Source organism: Uloborus diversus, chromosome 10 (genome assembly GCF_026930045.1).
Source record: "Uloborus diversus isolate 005 chromosome 10, Udiv.v.3.1, whole genome shotgun sequence".
Classification (NCBI taxonomy): domain Eukaryota; kingdom Metazoa; phylum Arthropoda; class Arachnida; order Araneae; family Uloboridae; genus Uloborus; species Uloborus diversus.
Genome location: NC_072740.1, coordinates 53854540 through 53864252, shown reverse-complemented (window position 1 = coordinate 53864252; position 9713 = coordinate 53854540). Strand labels below are relative to the sequence as shown.

The 9713-nt window shown below is 33.6% G+C and overlaps 1 long non-coding RNA gene across 1 annotated transcript; it reads left to right on the top strand.

Annotated features, from left to right (window-relative positions):
• Positions 1-231: 231 nt before the first annotated feature.
• LOC129231559 (uncharacterized) lies at positions 232-8533 on the top strand. Its single transcript, XR_008581270.1, has 3 exons — positions 232-336; positions 8030-8165; positions 8414-8533. It is a non-coding gene; the product is annotated as an uncharacterized LOC129231559 (long non-coding RNA).
• The last annotated feature ends 1180 nt before the right edge of the window (positions 8534-9713 follow it).

Sequence of the window (9713 nt, the reverse complement as noted above, 5' to 3'; positions counted from 1 at the left end):
TTTTAACGTAGTGTCCAGAACCTTGCCAACCCTGCTGTCAACCTAAAAATTTTTTTTTTTTTTTTTTTTTTTGCCATGTCATTTCTTCTTTTCGTTTTGAAAAATTAAACTTCAACCTTGCATTGTGGGTGTGAATTTTGTTACAGATGTGATCTGTATGATTTTATGTGTATTGTATTAATTCACAGCTATTATTACTTCTATTTGCAGATTCTCTACTTGGTAAATTTCTGAAAATAGGGTTCTACTCTTACAGAAAAGGGCCATGTATTCACTATCCAGGATCCAGTATGAAATCCAGATTTTAACATTTATGCTTTTGCCTGAATGTGTGAAGTAAGTATTCTGCAAAACATTTTAGCATAGATATCATCTTCAGCTGTAGAATTTACATTTTCAGGTTTACCCTTAGCTTTTCTGTGGCTCCAGCCCTGGGAGGCAATATGCCACTTTTAAAATCTCATACCTGCCATTTTAAATGTGACATTTTCTCGATTCGTTCTGGAGACTCCCGAATTTCAATGGTTTCTCTCAAATTCCCCAATGAAGTAAATATCTGTCAAATTTTCATCAACACAAAAAATTCATTAAAACGGGGGTTTTTTAGTGATAAGAATTTCAGGAAAAATCCCTGTAGTAAAAGAATTTGGATCGAAAAAACAAAACCTTTTCATACATGAGTATGAAAATCGTATACATTCTAGTATTTTTAAAACACGATTATTTCTTTCTCCTTCTCCAAAAAATACAGCGAAACATTCCCAATTTCTTTCCTGAACTTCAACTTCTTAAATTTTAACTCATGCAAGAATATTTTCTTATCACTTATAAGAGGAAACAAACTGATACCTCTTTTATTTCATTTTGAAAACCTAAAAGTTGCAGCATTTTTAATTTTTTACTTCAAAAATATAATAATAATAATTTTTATATCTGAAGTTTGGGCCTTGCCAGATTTCCAAACTCCAAATTTTGGTCCTGTACTGGCTCAATTTAAGAAATTCATAGGTACTCTTTAAAATCCATTTTACATTCAAACTTTCACCATTAAATTCATTCCTATTTTTCATGTTTAAATTTTGGCAGTTTTGTGTTTACTCTTAAAATTTCTCAGTTTTCTTTTCATTGGATTACTCTTTGCTACAACCTTCAACTTGAAAAGTGAAGTGCTTGGAGTTTCAGCATCTTCATCTTTTTGGTATTTAATTGTTCTTTCTTCTGTGAGAAGTTCTTCCAAAACATTTGCAACAAGGCCTCGGTTTACATACAAGCTAAGCAAGCTATAGCTTAGGGCCCTTGCTTTGAAAGCGCCCCAAACTCCCAGAAATCAGCATGATTTTTTTCCACAAAAAAAAAAAAAAGAAACAAAAGTATACTTGAAAAAATAAATTTCCATACTTAAGTTCCAGACTTAACTGCAATAACTGAATTTCCGCAAAGTAGGGTTCTGTTTTTATAAACCAAATCCTTTCCTAATTAGAGCGCATAAAACTTACGAAAATTTGAAGAGGTTTTTAACATCGTTAGAGCCCCTTAACATGAAACAGCCCCCTTTGCCACCATTACATTTGTATTACAGTCGACTCCCGCTACAACGCAATTCGACTTATGCGAAATGTCTATAACGCACGTCTAACGGATTTTAGAGCTAACCCGAATTTTTCAACATCAACACAAAATTTTTTGGAAGGAAGTATCAGTTCCGTTATTGGAAACTAAATATTGATTTCGTGAATGTTATTACATCCTTTTAAGCATCATTGACAGCCAAAGTTCCCGCAACAAACTAGTCTAGTGCATCAAATAACCACTCACTTTTTATTTCATTCTAAATATAAAAGTTGGTGAAATATATTCTCACCTTCATCTAAAGTTTGTGAAGGTCTGAAGAAAAAGAAAGTTTCTGATAAAATTTTAAAAAAAGGCTAAGGTTTTCGATATGCTTGAACAACTACAAAAAGTGGACGGTAGCAGGACAATAAGTATGAGTTAATCTTCCATGCATACAATTAAAAGTCAAAACAAAAAGATATCCTTAAAAGTTCATAACTTAGTTTCAATATTGAAGCTTGGAGAGCAGTTAACCAAGGTAAATATTATGAAAATGGAACTGCTCTTGTAACAGAGGATTAATAAAGGGATCAGGATGAGATGTTGCCACAAATTGAAACTTTATAAAAGAAAAGGCGAAGCAACCATATTAAAAAATATATTAAATAAAAATAATGATCTGATCATGGAGCATAAATCCCTATCTTTCTTTTTTAACTCTCAAATATTGTTGCTGTATCTACCGTACTATTATAGTGCATCATTTTGATTTTACTACATGCTGTGCGTACCGTGTTTCATTTTGTGTCTTTCATTCCCATTGGTCATTCATTTTGTGCATTTTAAAATATTTCATGCTGAATAACAGTTATTTATTTTTTTTAATGCAGTAAAAATTTATTTTTTTTTGCAAGAAACTGTAGTGTATGGTTAAGGAATGCTTTAGAGTAGTTAGAGGGGTGTTTATAAATGTCTAAAAGTATTTGGTATGCTTTAAAAAATTTGTATGCATACATTTTTACACAACGCGAAATTTCGACTTACGGGAGGAGTCTTGGAACGCATCTCTTGCGTAAGTCGGGACTCGACTGTACTTGATATATTGCACAAAATATGAGAAAAGGAGATACATTAGACGTAATAGGTATCACATTGTTAAAATTATTGGGAAATAAACTACACACTCACAAGCAGTTCTTACACACTACTACAAATCTATGAAAACAGCTCAACTTGTTCGATGATGAATTATTGCCAGTTAGCGACCATATGTGCCCCCGTTCTTCCTCTTCATTTAACCTCATTGAAGGTATTACGCATACAACGTAACAAGCTAGTATATTGCTGAACACCATTTATAGATGCATTTATCTCCCAGTTAATACTGTGATTTATACTTTCCATTTAGTGTTTAATGGTTGAAATGAGATAGCAGTTCCCTACACTTTCTTTCAGCTATTTTATACCTCCACTCCCGCAACTAGTACAACTGCAGACCCTCAGAAAATCTTACCTTACTTAAAGACATACTTTGTTATTCTTTTGTATGAAAAGTTTACATGAGCGCATAAAAAAGGCGAGAAACTATTTGAAAAAAAAAAAAACAGAAAAAACGGCGTTGTAGTGAAGCCGTGAAAGTTGAAGCGCGAAGTAGCGAGGGACTGCTATATTTTGAAATTCTTCTGTTATTTCTTGCTGTTAGCTTACTTCATCTGCATATTGTCAATCTTTTTAGCACAGAAAAAAAATACACTACTTCTATTCCTTTTCGTTTTCTGCCCCACTTGCAAAGTTGTTGTCATGAGAAATCAATAGTTTCTTTTTTATTTTACATTTCAAATAGCTGTTTCCTACAAAGTTAGAACAGGACTAAAAATTTACAATCAAGTACTATAACATCAGAGACTGGAAAGGAATAATGAAGTGTGTTAAATAATTCTAATTGTTCTACAGTCCTTGAAAATAAATAGATAAGTCTTTGAAAATCCTTCTCAAAGTGGCTCCAATTTTATTTCTTATCAAGTGCCTAAAATTATGAATTGTTCAAATTGGCAGTATGTTACTGTAAACACGGGCAACTTTGGCTCAGATTTTGGAACTTTTCTCATTCTTTTATCACACACAATAATTCTCTTAACTATTCATATTTTCAAGCTGTGGAAACTTGTTTTACGCATCTAGAGATCTCTTAATTTAATTTTTCAATAGTGATCAGTTTATTTCCAAGTATTTTTACCCTTTATTATTGTTTTTTGTTTGGGACAATGTTACCCTTACGTTTAGATTACTTTGGCCCGGAATGGTGTTCCCTATTTAAAATCATTGTAGAACTAATTAGAGCCAAAGAAAGACGTATGCTCATAGGGGAAAATATTTATTTGAAAGAAAAATACATTTTTCAAGAAGTTTGAGTCACGCATATTTCTTTGAAAGAAAATTATTATTTTTTTTAAATGTGTGTGTACATACCTAGTTATTGTTTCAGAGATTACAAATGGAGAACAGTCATCTTTTCATCAGTTTTGGTGGTTGAATAATTTCATAACATAACTCTAAATAGATAACTCCATTCATAAAACAAAGGATCCTTAATTTTCGGTCACTTCCAAAACTTTTTGATGCATTCCATTTTGCTCTCATCATTCGCTTCTTCTTCTCTCACATGAACAGCTATCTTTTTAAAACTCAGCTACTTCCATTCTACAATAATAAAATTAAGTAAACTTTCCAACAAACGTAACAATATTTGTAAGAAGTAGATGCAACTGGGTAAGCCTTTTTTTAAACCTCCTGCAACTTTTAATTCCTCTTCTTGTTCCTCAATGAAAGCCATGTAACTGAGCCCTGATGAATCAAGTCTGTAAACTCTCTCTTTATGTGTTGCCGAGAACTTCAAGTTTTTTTTTGTGTTTTTCCTGTTTAGAGTCTCAATTTTAGCTATTCTTTACTTTTCCAAATCTCTCTGGCAGACTTTTCAAGTTTTTATGCTGGGCCAAAGTAGGTCGTAATATTTAGGTTAAGAGATATATTGTCATTGTCAAAATAATAAAAACAAACAAACCCTAAACAGAAATGAGAAGTTCAACTATACTACCGCGTTAAGTATTAAATAGTGCTCATAAATATGTACATTAAAAACTCTTAACTGATGTAGAACTGCATCTACATGGAGAAGTTTGAGAGGTTATGAAGGCACATGATAGCACAAGGAACACAGAATCACTATAGTGTTTAGTGATGTTCCCATCAATGTTTCTGAGGGTATACTCCCAGTAATCAGAAATGCACAATATGTGTTTGCGATCAAATGCATATTATGTCATAATATGAAAATTTTTGAAGCTTGAGAGTGTACGCTATATGTCTAAAAAATGTTTGAGAGTATACGGCGTATGTGTAGTAGGATTGGATGATATCAGAATTTTAATACTGCGTTATATCGCTCTCTCAGTATCGATATTTTTGATGTATTGCTATGTTCTTGGGGGGGGGGGGGGGGATGCAAAGACTCAAAAAACAACAAAAAACATTTCCAAATATAATAAATACAATTATTTCTCTAATTCAAAACTTTCCTGGAGAGGGGTGAGGGGAGGAGGGCGTGCAAATGGTATAGTTCAATGCATGACAAAAGTGCTTCGCAATTAAACAGTTTTAAATATTCAATTCAATATCTTGCTTAAATCTTTCAATTTGAGCACTCTTAATAATTTGAATGTACTTTAAACTATTTCATATTGACGCCTTAAATAGTTTATTTTTAGTCATTTAATAACTCTGGCTTTAAGACATTTTACTTCTTAGTTGAGTAACATTAAGTAAAATACTAATAATAAATCTCTTTGAAGAATGCAGCTTTAAATTTTGGAAACTATCACACCATACACCCATTAAACCCACAGAACCATGAAATATACTTTTGATTTATATCGTCACTAGCTGCATTACCCAACGTTGCACGGTCTACCTACCTCGAAAATAAAAGTTTCGTCTTGTGACACATGTTTAACTATCAGGTTTGAAAAAGAAGGGGGAAGGGGGAAATAGCACAAACATTTCCCGTCAATGTGTAGAAAGAACAATTTTATGACTGCATTCAAATTTAGACATCATTTTCTGGCGAAACCCCCCAAAATGGTCCCCATACACCCCATTTTGATGAGAAAAACTTATGTGAATTCCTGAGCATCAAAGGACCGCTGCGCCATGTTTGAAAAAAAATCTGATGAAAACTGGATTTGCATAAGAAAAACCCCTCGTGGGATGTATTCGCTCCCTCCCCCCTTTCCTCATAGATAGGCGAAAACCCCTATGACAATTCCTGACCATCAAAGAACCACTGTGCCAAATTTGACAAAGATCCGGCGAAAACTGGATTTGTATTTAAGAAATGGGGGTGGCCCCCATTGCGAACGAAAACTACCCTAAGTAAATTCTTGAGCATAAAAGGACGTGTCTGCAAAATTTTTGCAAAACTCCGACGTAAACTGGATTTGCATAAGGAAAACCTCCGTTGGAGTTTTCGCCCCCCCCCCTCAACGGTAGGTGAAAAACTCTGTATGAAAATTCCTAAGCATGAGAGAATCACTGATCCAAATTTGGCAAAGATGCGACGAAATTTGGATTCGTAAAAGGAGACCCCCGGTGGGAGGGGCGGAGGTCCGATTGCAAACGAAAACTGCCCTATATGTGAATTCTTGAGTATCAAGGGACCTCTATGCAAAATTTTGCAAAAATGCAACGTAAACTTTATTTGCATAAGAAAAACCTGCATGGGGTTTTTTTCTCACCCCCTCCCTCAGAGGTAGGCGAAAAACTCCCTATGACAGTTTCTAAGCATGAAAGAACTGCTGTGCCAAATTTGGAAAAGATCCAACAAAAGCTATGGAGTCGAAAAAGGAAACCCCCTGTTGGAGGGGGAGGGGGGTTCCGATTGCAAACGAAAACTGCCCAATGTCAATTCTTGAGCATCAAAGGACTTCTCTGCCATATTTTCTAAAAATCTGATGTAAACTGAATTTGCATTAATAAAATCGTTATTTGGTTAATTTAATATATAATACATTTAAAACTTGTTTTTTTAATGATACAGACATATTTTAATATTGATTTTAAAAATGCAATTAATTTTTCTTCAGCAGATATTTTTTGGGTATTTACCCAGGCCTTGGGTAAATACCCAAAAAATATTTACCTACCCACTCGGTATTTACCCGATCCACATCCCTACATGCAGTACACGTAGTGATAAAGCACTGCACTATAAAAGTAGTAGATACACTTATAGTTACATTTATATATAACTTAAAAATTGGAAATGATGATTTATGCTACGCAATCAGATTGTTACCCTAAAATATTTTTTAATACAGTAGCTTTTATTTACTTTTATAATGTTTCCATCTATGATGTAAAACCCCTCTTTCAGGATCTCTAGAGTCCATAATACAAGAGCAGCTTCCATTTTCGTACTGTTTACATTTTGCTTAGATACTACTCTGCGAGCTTAAGTTCTGAACTTATATGGATTGCCTTTTCTTGAATTTTAATTGCACTTATGAAAGATTCACTCATACATAATTGTCGTGCTACCTAAGATCCATTTTTAGTTGCTCAAGCGTATCATTACTTTTCCTTAAATTGTTGTAATCTTTCGCTTTTTGTTCCTATGTTCATAAATTAGAATAAATAAATGAAAAATGTGGAGTGGTTATTCATATTCATACACACCAACAAAGCAATGTTTAGACTAGTGCAGTGTGTGGGTTATGACAACTTGCGCTGTCAGTGATGCTAAAAAGATGAAAGTACATTCACGAAGCCAATATTAATACATAGTCAATAATGAAGCCGACACTTAGAACCACTATTCTGTTCTAGATATTTTCCTGTTGCTAGCAAGAAATTCGCTTTAGCTATAAAATTCATTGCTCGTAAAAAATTCGCCTTATAGACATTTCGAGTAAGTCGAATCTCATTGTAGCGGGAGTCGACTGTACTTTAATCATACTAAAAACTAAACTACTAAAGTAAGTATTAAATTAGAACTCTTTGTCATTTTGAGAAATCCATTTCAGCATGTTTTTCTTCCTTGCACAAACTTTGTGTGTATATATACCATATTTTCGGGACTGCATGATGCACTTTTCTCTGTATGATGTTGCATCAAAATACTGGTACATCTTGCACTCGAAGTTAACATTTAAATGTACAGAAATCAATTTAAAATTGCCTCTTTGAATTATTGTGAAAAAGAAGAAAGTTCAGATCATGCTTTTTTTGAGTTTTTAATATCTGTTTGTTTTATTTTGTGAACTAATTTTTGATTTTTTTTTAAATTCTGGCTTTGCATTCAAGTGATGAATGCTTAAAGCGTTATTTTTCTGCTAAAAATGTTTAAAAGCTAAATCATGTTCGTGTTGGATATTTTTGAGCTCCTTAATTTATTTTTAAAAGTCCTTATTTTTTGTTTTGATAGAGGTGTGGGAACCCTGTTATGACAACTTTTTGTACAAACTGTGTTAGTGTTTTCACTTGTGCATCTCGCCCATTTGGATTACTTGAAATAAAAATGTCCGGAAAGCAGAGCAGAAATCGCACATCATTCTGAATGGGTAAGTAGCTTTCATATTTTTTGTGTGCTAAACTTAGCAAACCGTCATAAAAATATTAAAGTATTTGGTTTGATTCTTTCGCTTTTTATCAAAAAAAAAATTTTTTTTTTAAAAAGTTTTTTCTGTCTCTGATGGTTTATTTAGTAAGTCTTAAATGCACACTGATATTTGTGTTTCATCAAAAAACAAAATGTTTTATTAAACATATGAGTAAAGCAAAAGAGCTAATTTTTAATTGTTTTATACAGGAATCAAACAGTAGATGACATTTTTCAAACCGATGGTTCTACTCTTCCTTACTTGCTCCAAAATCGCAGAGCCCAAAAGTACTCCAAGAGGACAAGTGAATAAACCCAAGTTGAATCTAAACCTAGATGATGAAGCGGTTAGGGAGGTGTATGTTACTCATATCAATAATGTAATCAGATATTTAAATTCAAATTAAATAACATAAAGACTAATGCTCTCCCATTATTTACTGCTTTGTGAAGTCTTTGTTTCAGGAGGACATACCGCCTTTTGTAGTGAACTTGCGAAAAAGGTTACGTAGCAGAGGTAAATGAATTCAGACATGCATACTATTTAGGATTTAGTAAAAGGAGACATAACGGAGAAGTGAGAAATCATTTCAATTTTCCCATTGATATGCTGAGAAAAGTGCAAGAAGCGTTAGAAGCTGCATCCTCTCAGGTAAAGGATAACAAAAACGATCTTTTTTAAATAAGTTTTTAACTCTCTGGCGGTTTGACATACGAGCGGAATTTCACCTGGAAAAGGTCACCTTGGGAACATGGCTATCTGCTCGAAATGGTCAATACTTTTTATCTTGAAATTCCCTCCCCCTTTCGGAAGGAGATAAAAAGCACTTAATCCCTTTTGACCAGGACGTGCTGTCAAAGCTCAACCCCTTTCTTTTCAACGCGTGTCGCAGGGAAGAGTGGAACTCCTCCAGACATGCTGTCAAGGTCCGTCGCGCCCATTTCTCTCCTCAACACGTGTAGCAAACGAGTTGAATTCCTTTCAGCCAGTCGTGTTTTACTAATCACAACTTTCTGTAATATTTATGAAGTAATAATCTAGATTTTAAATCTCTGGAATTGCTATCTCCTACTACTGCTCTAAATTACTATTCACATATTTTATTATTGAATTTAACTACTCATATTCAACATTTATAAAACAATATTTGGAACAAGTTATTTCAATATGATATAGCTAAATGCATTTAGTTATGATTGTAATGTTTTGCATAACCTGAAATGATACGTAATAATAAAAAGCAATAAAGGAATTCCCTCCCCCCTTCCGCGCAACAGCAATTCGTTGTTTTTCTTTTAACGCTGGGGGAAAAAAGCACTGCAAATTTATACATCTATGCATACTTTTTACATACTATGTTTGTATATGTATATTTTTTTCTTTATTTGTGCATTTTTATGTTTCGAATCTCGCCATATTTGAGACTAAGTGATCGTAATAGCGGTATACCTAGGCTTGCCTTATTTCCGAAATGTTCAACCAGGACCCCCCCCCCCCCCCCACCGTGGG